At 38.3% G+C, this 19,123-nt stretch overlaps 1 protein-coding gene across 1 annotated transcript in view; it reads left to right on the forward strand.

Annotated features, from left to right (window-relative positions):
- The first annotated feature begins 6,438 nt into the window (after nt 1-6,438).
- LIPK (lipase family member K) overlaps nt 6,439-19,123 on the forward strand; it is a 41,129-nt gene continuing 28,444 nt past the window's right edge. Inside the window, exon 1 of the mRNA XM_019988591.2 lies at nt 6,439-6,624. The gene's annotated coding sequence lies outside the window, so the exon portion shown is untranslated. The remainder of the gene's footprint in view (nt 6,625-19,123) is intronic.

Raw genomic sequence — 19,123 nt, forward strand, 5'->3', positions numbered from 1 at the left:
ATGAAAGGGTGGTTTTTCATTATCAAATGAATTCAGTGGTTTTAATGAGTTCCTTTCCATTGAGGGATCATAGTATTTGTCTGAAAAACAAACAAACAAAAAAATAACTACAAATGCCTTCTGCATTTTTAGCTATTTGTGTACACTTCAAACTTCTACCACTAAACTATAAGTTTCTGAATGAGTAAATCCTTTCTAAAAACATTGCTGTCACATAATAGTCGATATATTACAGAGAATACATACAGCCTATGTGTATTGATGAAGCATAACAAATCTAATGCTCTAAATTCAAATGATGCATGAGAAGAAAAGATTACCAATTCTGTTGTGCCCACCTGTGTGCTTGTGATTGACAAGGGGAAAAAATGGTCCCTCGGGGATATATTTGCCTCATAATCTCTGGAATCTGTGAATGTTCTGCAAATAATCTGTGTGTACATAGTTATATGTACATGTACATATATACATTAAAGCTCCTTGTGACTTTCAGTAAATGAAAACAGTAATTTAGTAAAATTAACACTGTACAGAAAATCAGTTCTAACCTTAGTTCTGTTACAACATTTAAGTAATTCTAACTTTTTTAAATGCAACTTTTCTTTAAATGAAAAAGTATGAATACATAATATCTGAGTATTCCATGAGCCCTAAAATTTCATGATTTTATGAAGAAATTTAATGAAGTACCTGAAGAGAGAGAATAAGTAAAAGTTTAATATAACTATCAACTGAATTTGGAAACAATTCTCATTTACTTTTTGAAGTAAAATCCACATGCCAACAGAAATAAACACAGTTTTATTACTGGTACTTCAAAAAATTGAAATGAGTGCTAATGCATTAGAACTATATTTAACCTCTTTCTTTAATAAACTTAAATTGGTCAAACTTTAACATTTTATATATTTTTGCTTGCACTTTATTGTTATTGCTGGTGGTGTTTAGTCATTAAGGTGTGTCTGTTTTGTGACCCCATGGACTATAGTTCTCCAGTCTCTTCTGTCCATAGGATTTTCCAGGCAAGAATACTGGAGTAGGTTGTCATTTCCTTCTCCAGGAGATCTTCCTGACCCAGGGAGTGAACTCACATCTCCTGCATTGGCAGGCAGATTTTTTACCACTGAGCCACCAAAGTGAAAGTCGTTCAGTCATGTTTTACTCTTTGCAACCCCATGGACTATACAGTCCATGGAATTCTCCAGGCCAGAATACTGGAGTGGGCAGCTGTTCCCTTCTCCATGGCATCTTCCCAATCCAGGGATCAAATCCAGGTCTCCGATATTACAGGCAGATTCTTTACAGGCTGGGCCACCAGGGAAGCCCTCTGAGCCACCAGGGAATCCCTTATATACTTTATTACACTAAATTAAAAATACCCCTACTCTTAAAGTGAAAGTGTTAATCACTCAGTCATGTCCAACTCTTTGCAACCTCATGGACTATAGCCCACCAGTTTCCTCTGTCCATGGAATTCTCCAGGCAAGAACTCTCGAATGGGTAGCCATTCCCTTCTCCAGGGGGTCTTTCCATTCCAGGGATTGAATCTGTGTCTTCTGGCATTGTGGGCAGATTCTTTACCATCTGGCAGATGTGTCTGCCATTGAATCTGTGCCTCCTGGCATTGTGGACAGATTCTTTACCATTCTTTACCACCAGGGAACCCAACCTTAGAGAACTCAGAATCTAATGGGAAGAACATACAACAAATGGATAGATAATGTGTTAATTTTCTATTGCTGGACACCAGGAACAACACAGCACAGAATTATTACCTTATAGTTCTGAAGGTCAAAAGTCCAAAGTGGGTTTCATTGGACTAAAATTAACTAATCAATTTTTAGGTTTGTAGTAGCTCTTGAGGGAGATAACATGGAAAGTTCTATTTAGACTCAATGCAATAAAAACAGTATGCCAAAGTGAAGGGCTATACTCCTATGCAAGATTAACAACAAAGGTAAGAGAAAATGTTTCTTTGATTCTCATACACTGTTGGGTCATAAACTGGGCCCATACATTAAGAGTAAGGAGAGATTGAAGAAAGAGGCAGGTCTCTCCAGATTGGCAGATGACAGAATTTGATAAGGAAGGGAACTTATTTAGGAGGCTTGTCTTGGACGGCCACAAGACAGGTTATCTCTGCACCTGTCCACTAGAATCTTAAACATTTATATAGCAATTTTAACTGGGTCCAGTCACATACATAGCCCAGATGGTCTCAACAGCAGCTTACTATGTATATATGTGAATGAATCACTTTATGGCACACCTGAAACTAACACAACATTGTTAATCAACAATACTCCAATATAAATGAAAAGTGAAACAAGCAAACGAACAAACTTATTATCTCAAAGCTATGTCTTTGGGGTAGCTTCTAATGCAGAAAGAGCAAGCAGAAGGCACGTTCCAAGGACAGGGGAGCCGGTGAGGAACCTCTGGTTGCCCAGATCCAGCTCATGGGTCAAGCAACAGTCACTTCCTCTCAATGACTTCCTCCAACAAAGATAGTAAGGATCTGAAAAGGTCAGAAACTATGGGTTTCAGGAGAGGGTATTTGGAGAAACCTAATACTATGCTGTGTATTCTACCTCTTCTTTTCCCTACACATTCTCCCTCCTCCAAGGAGCAGAGATGTGGGTGCCTGCCTCTCAATTCAGGACCAAGGAAGGGACTTCAACAGAGCAACTTGGAGAGGGTAAGGTATTCTCTGGTGACTCAGACAGTAAAGAATCTGCCTGCAATGCAGGAGACCCGGGTTTGATCCCTGGGTCAGGAAGATCCCCTGGAGAAGGAAATGGTAACCCGCTCTAGTATTCTTCCCTGGAGAAGCCCATAGACAGAGAAGTCTGACTGGCTACAGTCTATGGGGGTCACAAAGAGTCAGACACAACTGAGTGACTAACACTTTTCTTTCACTTTCAAGGTATATACCCTACAGTTTGGGAAAAAACAGCCTGGTATCCAACTTTACCTGGAAAGCTAAAGATCTAGAGATTCCCTAACTGGCTGCACTTTAAGCTAGGAAAGAAGAAGTGGGATAGAAGCAGGCAAAGAAAAGACAGTTACCATAGGTTTAAATGGGAGAACATATTTGCAAATGATATATCAGTAAGACATTAATATCCAAAATACATGAACAGCTCATACAACTCAACGTCAGAAAAAAAATTTTTTTAATATGTTTATTATCCAGCAGTCTAGTGATTAGGATGCTACACTTGCACTGCAGGGAACACAGGTTCAATCCCTGGTCAGGGAACTAAGATCCTGTATGCTGTGTGGTGAAGAATAAAAAAGCCGAAGACCTAAATGGACATTTTTTCAAAGAAGACATTGATGGCCAACAGGCACATGAAAAGATGCTCAACATAGCTAACCATCAGAGAAAAGCTAATCAAAACTATTATCCAATGAACTGTCACCTCACACCTGCCAGAATGGCTATCATCAAAACAAAAGTTGTTTATAAAAAAGCCCCTATAAAATTTAACTGGAGGAGGACATGGCAACCCACTCCAGTATTCTTGCCTGGAGAATCCCCATGGACAGAGGAGCCTGGCAGGCTACAGTCCACGGGGTCGCAAAGAGTTGGACACAACTAAGAGACTAAGCACAAAGCACATAAAATTTAAAGACGAGATATTTGGGGCTTGCAAAATCCTAGGTGGTTTCACTTCATCAGATCAGTCGCTCAGTCGTGTCCGACTCTTTGCGATCCCATGAATCACAGCACGCCAGGCTTCACTGTCCATCACCAATTCCCGGAGTTCACTCAGACTCACGTCCATCGAGTCAGTGATGCCATCCAGCCATCTTATCCTCTGTCGTCCCCTTCTCCTCCTGCCCCCAATCCCTCCCAGCATCAGAGTCTTTTCCAGTGAGTCAACTCTTCTCATGAGGTGGCCAAAGTACTGGAGTTTCAGCTTCAGCATCATTCCTTCCAAAGAAATTCCAGGGCTGATCTCCTTCAGAATGGACTGATTGGATCTCCTTGCAGTCTATGGGACTCTCAAGAGTCTTCTCCAACACCACAGTTCAAAAGCATCAATTCTTCGGCGCTCAGCCTTCTTCACAGTCCAACTCTCACATCCATACATGACCACAGGAAAAACCATAGCCTTGACTAGACGAACCTTTGTTGGCAAAGTAATGTCTCTGCTTTTGAATATGCTATCTAAGTTGGTCATAACTTTCCTTCCAAGGAATAAGAGCCTTTCAATTTCATGGCTGCAATCACCATCTGTAGTGATTTTGGAGCCCAGAAAAATAAAGTCTGACACTGTTTCCACTGTTTCCCCATCTATTTGCCATGAAGTGATGGGACCGGATGCCGTGATCTTTGTTTTCTGAATGTTGAGCTTTAAGCCAACTTTTCCACTCTCCACTTTCACTTTCATCAAGAGGCTTTTGAGTTCCTCTTCACTTTCTGCCATAAGGGTGGTGTCATCTGCATATCTGAGGTTATTCACTTCATAGTACAAAGCAAGTGTTTTAACTCTACATAATAGCCAGTCCCCTTCACCAAACACAGTGTAGAGTAAGAAAAGTAGGAAACAGATGAGATTTACTATAAAATACCATGTGAAAACCTTATATACAATATTATGTTGCAACATTTTTGGATAAAATGGAGGGTGAATATGTGGGAGTGAATATCAGAGACAGAGATTACAGCCTAATTATATGAGATAATAGCAAAACAGTAGAGACCCCTTATATGGATGAATAAGTCAACTCACTCTAAAAATTTTCCAACCAGAATGGTATGGATTTCCTTTGCCGAGGGATGCACTGCAGAAAATTTTTGATAATATATCCAACATCAACTATCCAGTACTTGAAAACTTCACCTTCCCATTTCTTTTGCTCAAGAATAATCTGATTTTCTACCCTAGACTGGATTCCAGTTATTTGTGTATTGCCAACATGTATACTATCATTCCAGTTGGTTTTGTTTTTCATTCTGAGACTCAAAATGACATGTTAGTAGAATGCATTGCTTGAAACTGTAATTTTCTGTTAAAAATATAGAGATACAAAAGTCTTTCTAATAAATCAAATAAATCTCTAAATAATTTTAATTACACTGCTGAAAGAGAGTCACAGAAGCAAAACCAATTCCAACTGCAATTTTGAATCAAATCAACTCCAATCCAATTACAAATTGACACAATCCTAAAAAATCTGAAGATATTTAAATTAGTTTCATGCGACTGAGTTCTGGCTTCCTGACCAAAATTCTGAGACAGGGTGTTGACAGCATCTCCTATATGCTGAGTGGAAACAGATATTCCTGACTCAGTGATGAAAATTCACAAACTAACAAAAATACTCTTTCTCCACTTCAGATGACTCTTATTGTTTGTAAAATGTTAATTTTGGGTCATTTTAGAAGTTTGGTTAGTTTTTTTAGACAAATTAGAACTGTATTCTTGCAAGTATGAAAGTGGAAAATAGAAATGTGCAATTCTAAAATTTTTATAGGTTATCTAACACTAAGTCCCTATAAAATTTAAAAAGCCCTTATAAAGCCCTTATCTAAGCCCCTATCTAAGCCCCTATCTAACACATCGTAAAGGAAATCAGTCCTGAATATTCATTGAAAGGACTGATGTTGAAACTGAAGTTCTAATACTTTGGCCACCTGATGCGAAGGACTGACTCATTGGAAAAGACTCTGATGCTGGGAAAGATTGAAGGCAGGAGGAGAAGAGAATGACAGAAGATGAGATGGTTGGATGGCATCACTGACTGGATGGACATGAGTTTGAGCAAGCTCTGGGTATTGGTGATGGACAGAGAAGCCTGGCAAGCTGTAGTCCATGTGGTCTCAAAGGATCAGACATAAATGAAAGACTGGACTGAATTGAACACCAAGCCTCCTCTGCCCAGTGTAGACACAGGAGCTTCTTACTTAGGGGGAATGACTGGTTAGAGAGTAGGAGAAAAAGCTTTTTCTTTTTTTTTTTTCTGTTTTTTGTTTTGTTTATTTGTTGCCTTTATCCAGCTGGAAATCTTAAATCAGATACTGTTTTTCTAGGGCTCAGTTGAAAGGATTAGAAACAACATTTTCTGTGTCACCTGCCAATTCTAACATGAAATTTATAGAACAAGGCAGAGAAAATTTGGGGGCTCCCCTGGGGGTGCAGTGGTATAAAATCCCCATGCCAATGTGGGAGATACATGTCCAATCTCTGGTCTGGGAAGATCCCCTGGAGAAGGGAATGGCAATACACTCTAGTATCCTTGCTTGGAAAACCCCATGGACAGATGAGCCTGGTGGGCTATGGTCCACGGAGTTGCAAAGAGTCAAACACAATTTAGTGACTGAACAAGAAGAAAAAATCTAGGAAAGCTAAGGCAATAAAAGGCAAGAGTTGTCCATGACAACTCTTTTTTTCATCACAGGCTAAGAACTCACCTAACAAGGTTGTCTGGGAAGCATGTGTTGTGTTTCAAGGCATGATTAATCTGCCTCCAGTTGAGAAATTTCTGGTTGCAACATCTTCTGAGCTGTTTCAAACAGATCATGCTCCATTGACAGCTGTCTCTGAAAGAAGCTGAAATCTATCTGAAGCTCCCAGGATTTGAAGACAGATCCCCGGACATTTCAGAGATTGGGTAATGACTGTTTATTTATTTGCAGAGTCTGGATCATGGTATTTCAATGAGACATAGGAAATATTTGGAGGTACAGAACTTTAGTTGTTGGTAAGGAATATCGTATATTGATAGCAAAAGACAGCAAGAATAAAACATGGCCACTCCAAATGGAGAAGATAGATTGCCGTTTTCTAGATATGTTAGGGTGAGTTTTCACTTTCAGAAAGCTGTAGCACTTACAAAGCAGACATTGCTATTTTTGAAACTCAAAGAGAGGTGATATCACAAATCTGTACCTGGAAATGCTAGTGACTGATACTTTTTTAAGAATTTAAGAGATCTTTCCTCGGGGGTGTGTATCTAGAGGTTTGGGAAGTAATATTTAAGTAACATTTTAAAAACTGTTCAGCATTTAAAGCCCTTTATTGTCTCCTTCCAAAGGCCTGAAGCCTGAATACTCTTTCTTATGAGTAGGGTCATCTGCAGGGAAATGTGGGACCAAGTGATTAACAGAAGTCACTGTACTAAGTCATACACCTGCTTCTGGACATTATGAACACCCTTCAAAGAGTTTTTGAAGGTCCTGCCACTTTTTGCTGCTGCTTCATAATGAATAGCCTTGTTGAATGAGTGAAAAAGTGATTAATATTAATGTTGATGTTAAGAGTATATTCTCCTTCAGTCCTCATGATTACAGACCTGCATTCAAAGCTAGGGAGATGAAGATGAGCCAATTTGATGGACTAGTATCTCCATCCTCTCCCAGACATTGAGAGATTGAATGATTATCCTTTAATTCTATATATCAAAGTCAGCAGGTTGTTTTGTTTGTTTTTACAATATACTTATTCTTTATTTTCTGTTTCTAGAATTAAGAAAGAAGTTCTTACCAGGTTTTTCTCTTGTTTAAAAAATATATGTAATCATTTATCTATCAAATAAATAATCATGACAATACATTTCATACTTCAAGCAGGAAATATGACAATATGGAAGGAGTCATTTTACTCTAATGCAGCTTGCTTTAATAGTTCTTCAGGAAAAAAATATTTCCTCCACACCTCCTCCTTGCTTGGTAGCTCAGCTGGTAAAGAACCCACCTGCAATGCAGGAGGCCCCAGTTCGATTCCTGGGTGAGGAAATTGCTGGAGAAGGGATAGGCTACCCACTCCAGTATTCTTGGGCTTCCCTGGTAGCTTAGCTGGTAAAGAATCCGCCTGAAATGTGGGAGACCTGGGTTTGATCCCTGGGTTAGGAAGATCCCCTGGAGAAGGGAACAGCTACCCACTTCAATATTCTGGCCTAGAGAATTCCATGGACATGGGATCACAAAGAGTCAGACATGACTGAGCAACTTTCACATTTTACTTAAATTAACATCTCCTCCTTGGTTATTTATCTTATTATTTTAGATTTTGAGGCATCAAACTTTCAGAGGCTACCTTGCCATGTAGAACAAGTGCTTCATTCTTCATATTGTAGAAGAGCCATGAAAATATATGCTATTTATTTTTCTTTTCTCTTTTGCGTTTGCTCTTCCCATTCACTCTAAAACTCCTTTCTCTCCTGTTGCCTTTGGCGTTGGAGCACAGAGCTATTAGCCTCTCCACCCTATTTAAAGATCTTGTCACAGTTGCCTAGTCCTTCTTCCTTTGACAGAAAGGTTCTTAATCCTCAAGTCTGAAATTTGCAGGCCTAGACATCTGATTGCGCAATGATTTCCTTTCTTTCACTTGTTAATAACCTCATTAGTCTTTCTGAGTCACTAAGTCTTTCCCTCTGTGGAAGGGGGAATTCAAAAATAGAGAACAAATTTAAATCTAGACTCTGTTTAACTTTGCTCCCGATGTTTGTGTGATCTTATGAGTCACTATACTTTGGTAAGAGATGAGAATATCAGACTTTTGTGAAGGTTGCTGAGATAAAGGCAAAACGGAATCTAACTTTTTGTAAACACAACGATAGCAGATCCACCTACAATAGCAGGAGACCCAGATTTTATCCCTGGGTGGGGAAGATCCCCTGGAAAAGAGAATGGCTACCCACTCCAGTATTCTTTCCTGAAGAATTCCATGGACAGAGGAGCCTGGTGGCCTACAGTCCACAGAGTTGTAAAGAGTCGAACATGACTGAGTGACTAACACTTTAATCAGTATCAGATTGAAAATGTCAAATAAAAAGGGAAATTGTGTCAGAGGCCAAAATATTTTAATTGACAGACAATGGGCTTCTGGCAAACCCAGTTGTTTATGTCATTGACAAAAATCTCATAATAAAGAAAAACTGGGGAACTGTGAAAAGGTTATTACAAGGTGGAAATACTAAAACTTGTGGACTTTGCCCCACACGAAGACTTCTAGAGCCTTTATTCAGAGCTCACTGCATTTAAATTTATAGCTAATTATTTCTAAATATCTTTATTCAGTATAAATACATTATTATTATATTTTATACCATAAATATTCATTATAATAAACTTTTTAGTACATTTTAATTGAAAGAATAACTCAAACTAATAAAGTCATTGAGGAAAATACATAACCAAGAAGCAAATTAGTAGAAGAGGAAATACTTGTAATCCTAGTACTTGAATATAACCATAACCATTTAGCAGTAATCCTTTCAGAATTTGCAAATATCATACTTTTTTGGTTTGTTTATTTGTTTGAGATATTAAAGAAATAAGATTGTAGTTGCTTAAAATTTGGTATTGTTTCTATAGGCACAAACAAATTTTGAAAAACTCTATAAATGTTAACATATTTTTAGGCTGATATATGAAAAATATTTATTATAATTTTAAATAGTTACAAAGAATGTATTTAAAGGTAGTTCATAAATATTGCCAGTTTAAATTGAAATTATTATAAAATTATTAAAATATATCCAATAGAATAGTTTTTTGATATCTAAAATTATCCATTAAAATATTTTATTTAATGGATTAAATTTTATCTGCCTTTTATTTTCTTATTGAATTCATGTTTCCATCCTAGTTTTTTTAACAGATGTTTTACATATTTCCATAAATATATATCCTAGTGGCATTTACTTATATGCTTAAAAATTATTTTATTGATCAATGATCCTTCTTCTCTAGGACTGAAAAGTGGATATACATTAAAATTTAAGCTGTTTTCACTAAAGTATAAGGCTGTATTTTTCTTTTAATTTTTAAGTGATTTATTATTATAACTTTAGTAGAATTCATTTGGTCAAAGGATCATAAATATATTAAAAGTTCAATGAATCATTATTAAGTCTTAAAATCAAATCTTAATAGCAACGACTCTCTTACTGATATGAATGGAACTTTTCCTCTTAATTCATACACCCAGTGAGAATTATTATTTATTCACAGGTGACAAAATTCTTTAATCAATTCTTTTCCATTTATTTGATAAATGTAAGTACTGGAAAACCATGTTTACCTAATACCATTCAACTCTTTTAACTTTTTGAAGCTCCACATCACAAGTCATACTGGTGCATCTACAAAAAATGATTTTTAATGATTTACCTCTTAACAAGTCAAGTAGATCCTTTTTCAATTTTTTGAAAGCAAAGAATTTGCAACTACATGATTTGTAGAGGTTACCTGCTTTTGAAAAAGGATTGATACTTTATTAAACTCTCCCTTTCCTAATACCAGTGTCAATGCTGTAAAGTTAGGGGCCCCACTATCCTTCGTTAGAGGCCCCATTTTTTTTTACAACCTCAGATAATTCATCATAGTTAAGAATTCAAGAGAGGAGAGTTATGCATTTCCTTTGTAACATTAAAAAATGAGAATCTCATTGAAGTTAGAAATCTCAGGCCATATCAATTTGAGGAGAGAATATATATGTGAGTGAAAGATCTAGAATTTGATTCTTTTTAAACTATTTAATTGTCTATGTATCTGCTGGAAAGTCCTTGCATACCTTAGCATAAAGACTATAATCTTTCCTCCCAACAGTAATTTTTTCCCATTTAACATAACATTCCATGTGTGTTTTCTCATTATTATGGAGTCCTTATACACACTTTATAGCAGTTTTCCTGGGGGCTCAGACAGTAAGCAATCCATCTGCAATGGGGGAGACCCAGCTTTGATCCCTGGGTGGAGAAGATGCCCTGGAGAAAGAAATGGCTACCCACTCCAGGTTTCTTGCCTGGAGAATTCCATGGACAGAGGAGCGAGGTGGGCTACAGTCCATGGGGTCGCAAAGAATAAGACACTGAGCGACTAACACTTTTACTTTCATATACATTTTAATGGCTAGATCTATAAAATTTCACTAGTATTAAAGTTTAAGCTTCGCTTTATAATTTAAATGTTTTTCATTTTTTAAGATAAATAACAAGCATAAAAGCAATTTTGTAAAAAGAAATCTCCCCTGCATTCAAATTTGAGAATTGTCTTCTTAGTATAAATTTATAGAGCAGAAGCTCTGGATATAAGATAAGAATTTTCTTTAAAATTCCATAAATATAACAATACAGATTTTAATTGTTTCTCCAAATTTTAATAATTTATTTCTCAAATATTAAATAGGATATTTACCAGTGTAATCATTGGGTCTGAAATATGTTTTTTCAAAACAGATTTAATTTCTTTAATAGATATAGGGCTAGTCAAATGTTCTATTTCTGCCTGAAACAGCTTTCCTTTGATTAGTCTTGCTATTGCTTATCAATTTTATTGATCTTGCCAAATTATTGATCCATCTCTTGTGGCCTAGGCCTACAGCCATTTGAATTTTGGTTCCTGGCCAGAGATTAAAGTCAGGTGGCAGCAGTGAGAGGCCTGAATAATAGCCACTAGACCATCAGGGACCAGTGACCAGTGACAAGGCCCTGGCCCGTATGGCTTTGCAGAAATGAATTCCCACAAAGATTGAAAGTAGTGAAACAAGTGGAGTGTTTATTAGGGGAAAAAGATTTCGTGTGGATAGGCACAGAGGCAGGCTCAGAGAGAGAATCACATCCTCATGGTGCTTAAATCACTTATATGGGCATTTCTTTCCAATGTCCTTTGGTCAATCATTTTGCTTTGCCTGGTTCTGAGTCTGTATTTGGTATATCTCAGGATCCTCCTGTGTGCTCGCACACCTTTCAGCCAGGACGGATCTAGCAAAGAGATTTATGAGTAGCTTGGCATCACTCCCCTTTTGACTTCCAAGGAGCAGACAGGTTGGGAAGGTCTCCTTGGCTTTGAGAATGACAAATATGTGGTCTCTTATCTTTTATCTGGGCAGGGTTTAGCCTCCTCTCTCTCTCCTGCTATCTTCATTTTGGAGTATCGGTCCACAGGGAAGGAACTCCAGCTGCTCATCCTGGAGGACTATCTGTCTCATGCTTTATGACCAGCTCTGACTTTGTTAATTTTCTCTAATACTCTCTTCTTTATTTTATTGATAATTGCTTTTTCCCTGTCTACTCACTTTTTGTGTGTCTGTGTGTGCCTGTGTGCTCAGTTGTGTTAGACTCCTTGCAACTTTCAACAACCAGCCTCCTCTGTCGATGGAATTTTCCAGGCAAGAATACTTGAGTGGGTTGCTATTTCCTACTCCAAGAGTTTTCCCTGACTCGGATGGAAACTGCACCTCCTAAGTTTCCTATATTGGCAGGCGGATTCTTTACCGATGCGTCACTTTGGGCTTAATATAACTTTCTTTTTCTACTTAATAAAGTAAAAGTTTGGATTACTGATTATAAACCTTTCTTTTTCCTAATAAAGTTAAATATCTATAAATAACTTTCTAAGTACCACTTTGGCAGCATCCCTGGTTTTGATTAGTAGTGTTTTAATTACCCATCAATTATACATTTTTCCTAATTTTCCTTTTTAATTTTTCAGCTGTGTGGTCTTTAGACCTGTTTTGCAAGTGTCAATTAGATCAATTTAGCTATAGTATTCAGATTTTCTGTATCATTACTGATGTTCTGTCTACTTTTTCTATCAAATACTGAAAGACAAATGTTGAAATCTACAACTACAAAGCTGAATTCCCTTTGGTTCCATCAGGTTTTTTTCTTTTGCATTCCTAAGTTCTGTTATTAGGTTTTTGTTGTTTAGTCACACTTTGGTATCCAACTCTTGCAACCCCGTGAACTCTAGTCCATCAGACTCCTCTGTCCGTGGGATTTCCCAGGCAAGAATACCGCAGTGGGTTGCCATTTCCTTCTCCAGGGCATCTTCCGCACCCAGGGATTGAAACCACCTCTCCCCGCAATGCAAATCTCCTGCATTGCAGGCAGATTTTTTATGGCTGAGTCATCAAGGAAGATCTCTATTATTACCTCCACATGTAGGGTTGTTTTGTTGTTCTGATGAACTGGCTTTTGTCTTCCAGGTTAATAAACACTATAAGCATTCTTCTTTATCTCAAACAATACTCTTTGTTTGAGTATTGAAAGTCTGCTTTGTCTTATATCATTATACCCATGTACCCATGCCAGCTTTCATATGCTTACCCCTACATGGCATACTCCTTTATTTATTTTAATTTTAACCTATTTTTCTGTATATTTAAAGTGTGTCTCTTGTGCAAAGCTTGTAGCTGGGCTTTGCTTTTCTATTCAGCCTGACAAGTTCTGTCTTTTAATTAGAATATTCCGTGCATTAACATTTAATATAATTTTTGGTACATTTGGGTTTGTCTGCCATCTTTTCCATTTGTTTTCCATTATCATTTCTTTTTCTCCCTCTCTGTTTCTCTCTGTGTGTGTCTCTCTCTCTTTCCTCCTACTTTCTTTCAGTTCCTGTTTATCTATTTATCCCTTTTCTGCCTTCTTCTAAGATGATCAAAGATTTTTTAGCATTCTGTTTTGATTCTTCTATTGGCTTTGTAAAATATACCTGCTTCTGAGTAGTATTAATAATACTCTACCCTGCTGCCTCATATCTGAAAATAATTGACTTCTATCTATCTATGAGACAACTAGTCTTGTATGGGTTACTGCAGCATGATAGGATAAGTTCAAGTCTTTCATTATGATTTCTTGAATGGAAATTTGGCGTGAAAAAATGAATTTTATACAAATCAATCTGTCAGCAAAATACATAATGATTTGAGTCATAAAGACTAATGAAAGCCCAACCAGGACCCCAGTAAAATGATACAGGTATTTGAAATGAAGCTGTGGGCTAGAGAGGTAGTAGAAGTAACTGAAAATAGTTTTGAGAGAATAATAGCAAAAATGAAAATCTGAGCAAAGTTTTGAAGGAGAGTTTTTAAAAGTTTGAAGGAAGAACATTATTATTTAGTTAAAGATTTGGAGATAGGGTTTGAAGAAGCCATAGAATATAAGAAAATGTCTAAGATCCCAGCTTTCAGGATGAAGGGGGAAAAGAGTCTAAAACTGAGGGGACAAAAGAGGAATTGAGAAAGAAAAAAAAGAGGGTGATTTTATTTGGAAACATGCTGGATTAAAGGTTTAAAAAAGAAAAAGTGGATACATCCTGAACACTCAAGGAAATATAGAATTAGAGCTCAGATGAGTGGTCAGGGTAGGTTGTATGGATTTGATTTCTTTCTCACTTAGAATACATGAAAGCACATGGTTAGGGAGAGAATGCGTATGGGACAAGGAAGAGTGAGCAGCGGACAGAATACATGATGCCATTGAATCAGGGGGAACAGGGACAAACAGTGGATGTGGCTAAAGAATGATGGAGCTGGAAATTAGGACACCAGTAGTGAAATTAAAAGACGCTTACTCCTTGGAAGGAAAGTTATGACCAACCTAGATAGTATCTTCAAAAGCAGAGACATTACTTTGCCAAGAAAGGTCTGTCTAGTCAAGGCTATGGTTTTTCCAGTGGTCATGTATGGATGTGAGAGTTGGACTGTGAAGAAGGCTGAGTGCTGAAGAATGGATGCTTTTGAACTGTGGTGTTGGAGAAGACTCTTGAGAGTCCCTTGGACTGCAAGGAGATCCAACCAGTCCATCCTGAAGGAGACCAGCCCTGGGATTTCTTTGGAAGGAATGATGCTAAAGCTGAAACTCCAGTACTTTGGCCACCTCACGTGAAGAGTTGACTCATTGGAAAAGATTCTGATGCTGGGAGGGATTGGGGGCAGGAGGAGAAGGGGATGACAGAGGATGAGATGGGTGGATGGCATCACTGACTCGATGGACGTGAGTCTGAGTGAACTCCGGGAGTTGGTTATGGACAGGGAGGCCTGGTGTGCTGCGATTCATGAGGTCGTAAAGAGTCGGACACGACTGAGAGACTGAACTGAACTGAACTGAGTGAAGAAAAGGCTGGATTATGAGGAAGACAGCAGGAGAAATCTCACAGGTGGTTTTGATTGTGAGATTTGTCAGTTCATTTTAATAGTAAACACAGGGGAAAGCTCTCAAAGCTTCTGCTAAATTCACGGGGTCACAAAGAGTCAGACACGACTGAGCGACTGAACTGAACTGAACTGAAGTATATGGTTATCAACACTGGATTTCCTGGAAAGTCTCTCTATCACCTTCCAGGAAAAACTTCTGCCCTTGGATCTTTCTAAAGAGAAGGTGCACGCTGCCTTATATTCTTGCATTTTATAATTCTTCATAATTTAAACATGATGTATTTAACATTAGCACCTTGGACCCTCACAATAGCCTGCAGATATAGGCTGCACAGAGCATATATTTTCAGCCTTGAGTGTTGTTCCAGATAGGAAAAGAAAAGCCCAAGAGGTTTTTTGTCTTCCCACTCTTCCAACGTTCTTTCACTAACCCCTAATACATCTTATAATTCTACATTATGATAGAGAAAAGTATTATAAACTTTCCCCACACTCTGCATAGCTGGTGAAATAAGGATGTATTATCTGATGGCAGAATAAATATAAACAAATGTTTCATTGCCATATACTAATATTTCACTGGAACATACATAGAGAACGTAGATTAAGGGTCATTTGAATTTACTGGGAGTTTTGTATCAGTTCAGTTCGATGCAGTTTAGTCGCTCAGTCGTGTCCGACTCTTTGCGATCCCATGAATCGCAGCACGGCAGGCCTCCCTGTCCATCACCAACTCCCAGAGTTCACCCAAACTCATGTGTATCCAGTCGGTGATGCCATCCAGCCATCTCATCCTCTGTCGTCCTCTTCTCCTCTTGCCCCCAATCCCTCCCAGCATCAGGGTCTTTTCCAATGAGTCAACTCTTCGCATGAAGTGGCCAAAGTATTGGAGTTTCAGCTTCAGCATCAGTCCTTCCAATGAACACCCAGGACTGATCTCCTTTGGAATGGACTGGTTGCATCTCCTTGCACTCCAAGGGACTCTCAAGAGTCTTCTCCAACACCACAGCTCAAAAGCATCAATTCTTCCGTGCTCAGCTTTCTTCACAGTCCAACTCTCACATCCATACATGACCACTGGAAAAACCATAGCCTTGACTAGACTGACCTTTGTTGGCAAAGTAATGTCTCTGCTTTTGAATATGCTATCTAGGTTGGTCATAACTTTCCTTCCAAGGAGTAAGCGTCTTTTAATTTCATGGCTGCAATCACCATCTGCAGTGATTTTGGAGTTTTGTATACTAACCACTAAACATTGGAAAATTACTTAAACATAGACAATTTTAAGATAGGAAGTTAAAAAAAAAAACAAAACAAAACCAGCACCCAGATTGCTTAGAAGCGTTAATATATAATTCTTTCTTTCTTTAACTTTTCTCCTATTGTCTCTCTTTTGGGACAGGAAGAATGATCTTTCTGTGTATTGTTTATCTGGGTTACAATTATATGTAACACTGATTCATTATAAATTTGCATCTTTTACCATTTAGTCCAAATAATTATCCGTGATATGATTACTTTCTTTCTCCCACTCTCTCTTCCTACACCTCTTTTCTCATCCTTCTCAGTTCATTAATTAATAAAAGATGAAAGGGAAAAGTATGCTGTCATTGACAATAGGAATGATATGCCATCACTTATGACAGAATTTTCTTACTAATATTATACTTGGTATATATATATACATGCATGCTAAGTTGCTTTAATCATGTCTGACCCTTCGTGACTCTATGGACTGTAGCCTGCCAGGCTCCTCCATCCATGGGATTCTCCAGGCAACAATACTGGAGTGGGTTGCCATGCCCTCCTCCAGGGGATCTTTAAAACCCAGGGATCGAGCCTGCATCTCTTACATTTCCTGCACTGGCAGGTGGGTCCTTTACTAGTGCCACCTGATATATACTTATAAACGTACATATACATATTCAGTTCAGTTCAGTTCAGTTCAGTCGCTCAGTCGTGTCCGCCAGGCCTCCCTGTCCATCACCAACTTCCGGAGTTCACCCATACTCATGCACATCCAGTCGGTGATGCCATCCAGCCATCTCATCCTCTGTCGTTCCTTTCTCCTCCTGCCCCCAATCCCTCCCAGGATCAGGGTCTTTTCTATATACATATACATAATTTTCATCACAGTTGTCACCTCTCCCTTGGGCTGTGAGAATACCACACATTTAAGTTACATTTTATTGTGCTTGCGAACACAGGCTTTCTCTTGTTATTTTTTATTTGGTTGCCAAGCAACATGCATACACAGAGTTTCATATTATTGTCCCTATCTCATTTTCAATTCTGTTGATGATAAGAATTTTACACTCAAATCTGTTATCAGAATTATTCCTCTCTTCAAATCTTCTACTAAGTTACACTGTGCCCAGATTTTCCGTTGTTATTCAGTTGCTAAGCCATGTCTGACTCCTTGAGACCCCATGGAGTACAGCATGCCAGGCTTCCCTGTCCTTCACTGTCTCCTGGATTTTGCTCAAATTCATATCCATTGAGTCAGTGATGCCAACCAATTATCTCATCCTCTGCTGCCCCCTTTTCCTCCTGCCCTCAATCTTTCCCAGCATCAAGGTCTTGTCCAATGAGTTGGCTCATTGCATCAAGTAGCCAAAGGATTGGAGCGTCAACATCAGCATCAGTCCTTCCAATGAATATTCAGAGTTGATTTCCTTTAGGCTTGACTGGTTTGATCTCTGTGTTGTCCAAGAGACTCTTGAGAGTCTTCTCCAGCATCACAACTTGAAATCACTGATTCTTTGGTAGCTCAGATGGTAAAGAATCTGCCTACAATGTGGGAGACCCAGATTTGATCCCTGGGTCAGGAATATCCCCTGAAGAAGAGAGTGGCAACCCACTCCAGTATTCTTGCCTGGAGAATTCCATAGACAGAGGAGCATGGGTGAGATACAGTCCATGGGATTGCAAAGAGTTGGACACGACTGAGCCACTAACACTTTCACTTTCAGCCTTCTTTATGGTCCAACTCTCACATCCATACATGGCTACTGGAAAACTATAGTTTTGACATGCAGATCTTTGTTGGCAAAGTGATGTCTCCACTTTTTGCTTCGTTGTCTAGCTTTGCCATGGCTTTTCTTCCAAGGAGCAAGCATCTTTTAATTTTGTGGCAGCAGTCACTATCTGCAGTGATTTTGGAGCCCAAGTAAATAAAGTCTGTCACGGTTTCCATTGTTTCCCCTTCTATTTGCCATGAAGTGACGGGACTGGGTGCCATGATCTTCATTTTGGGAATGTTGAGTTTTAAGCCAGCATTTTCTACTCTCCTTTTTCACCCTCATCAAGAGGTTCTGTAGTTCCTCTTTGTTTTCTTCCATTAAAGTGTTATCATCTGCATATATGAGGTTGTTGATATTTCTCCCAGAAATCTTGATTCCAGCTTGTACTTCATCCAGCCCAGCATTTCACATGATGCACTCAGCATATGTTAAGACACCTCTTAATACTTTAAGATATTTTCACTATAGAATATTTTATAAGAAAAGGCAAAATTCAGTGAAAAGAACATGGAGTAAATAAACCTTGTTCAAATCCTAAATTGGCATTTTCTACTTGTGGAAAAATAATAATTTATGATGATTAAGCATATACATGCTCAATCAATGGCTTATGAAATATATATTAAACATTTAATAACTAAGGTATTTCATATGATAAAAAAGAATTCTTGGTGAAAGTTATAAACAAACAGAAATTTTAAAAATTAATTTATTTATTTTAATTGGAGGCTAATTACTTTACAATATTGTGGTGGTTTTTACCATACACTGACATGAATCAGCCATGGGTGTACTGCCAGGGTCCAGCCCCGGCTGATCCAGGGTATTCGAAGGAGAGACGGCGTAGGCGACCTATTTATTTAAATATTTATCAAAGATAGAAAGAGTAATAGAATGAGGATAGCTCAGTAAGAAAATTCAGTGGAGAAAAGAGGCTGAGTAGCTTGGTTTACGCGGGAGACCAATAAAACTTCAAGACAAGAAGTTTGCACCACTTACATAGGCCGCAGGCGTCCTTCCATTCTCCCGAAGGAGAGGAGACACTGAGGCCTCCCCCGTCAGATCTTAGAAGCCCAGGCATAATTAGCAAGCATGACGGGTTCCGTGCTCCAGATGGAGACTCAGCCAGAGTGAGAGAGAGAGAGCGACATGGGGAGACCAGTATTTCGAGAAACTGATCCCAATTCTTTATTTTCCATGGTCTAC

This window comes from Bos indicus, chromosome 26, assembly GCF_029378745.1.
Source record: "Bos indicus isolate NIAB-ARS_2022 breed Sahiwal x Tharparkar chromosome 26, NIAB-ARS_B.indTharparkar_mat_pri_1.0, whole genome shotgun sequence".
Lineage (NCBI taxonomy): Eukaryota > Metazoa > Chordata > Mammalia > Artiodactyla > Bovidae > Bos > Bos indicus.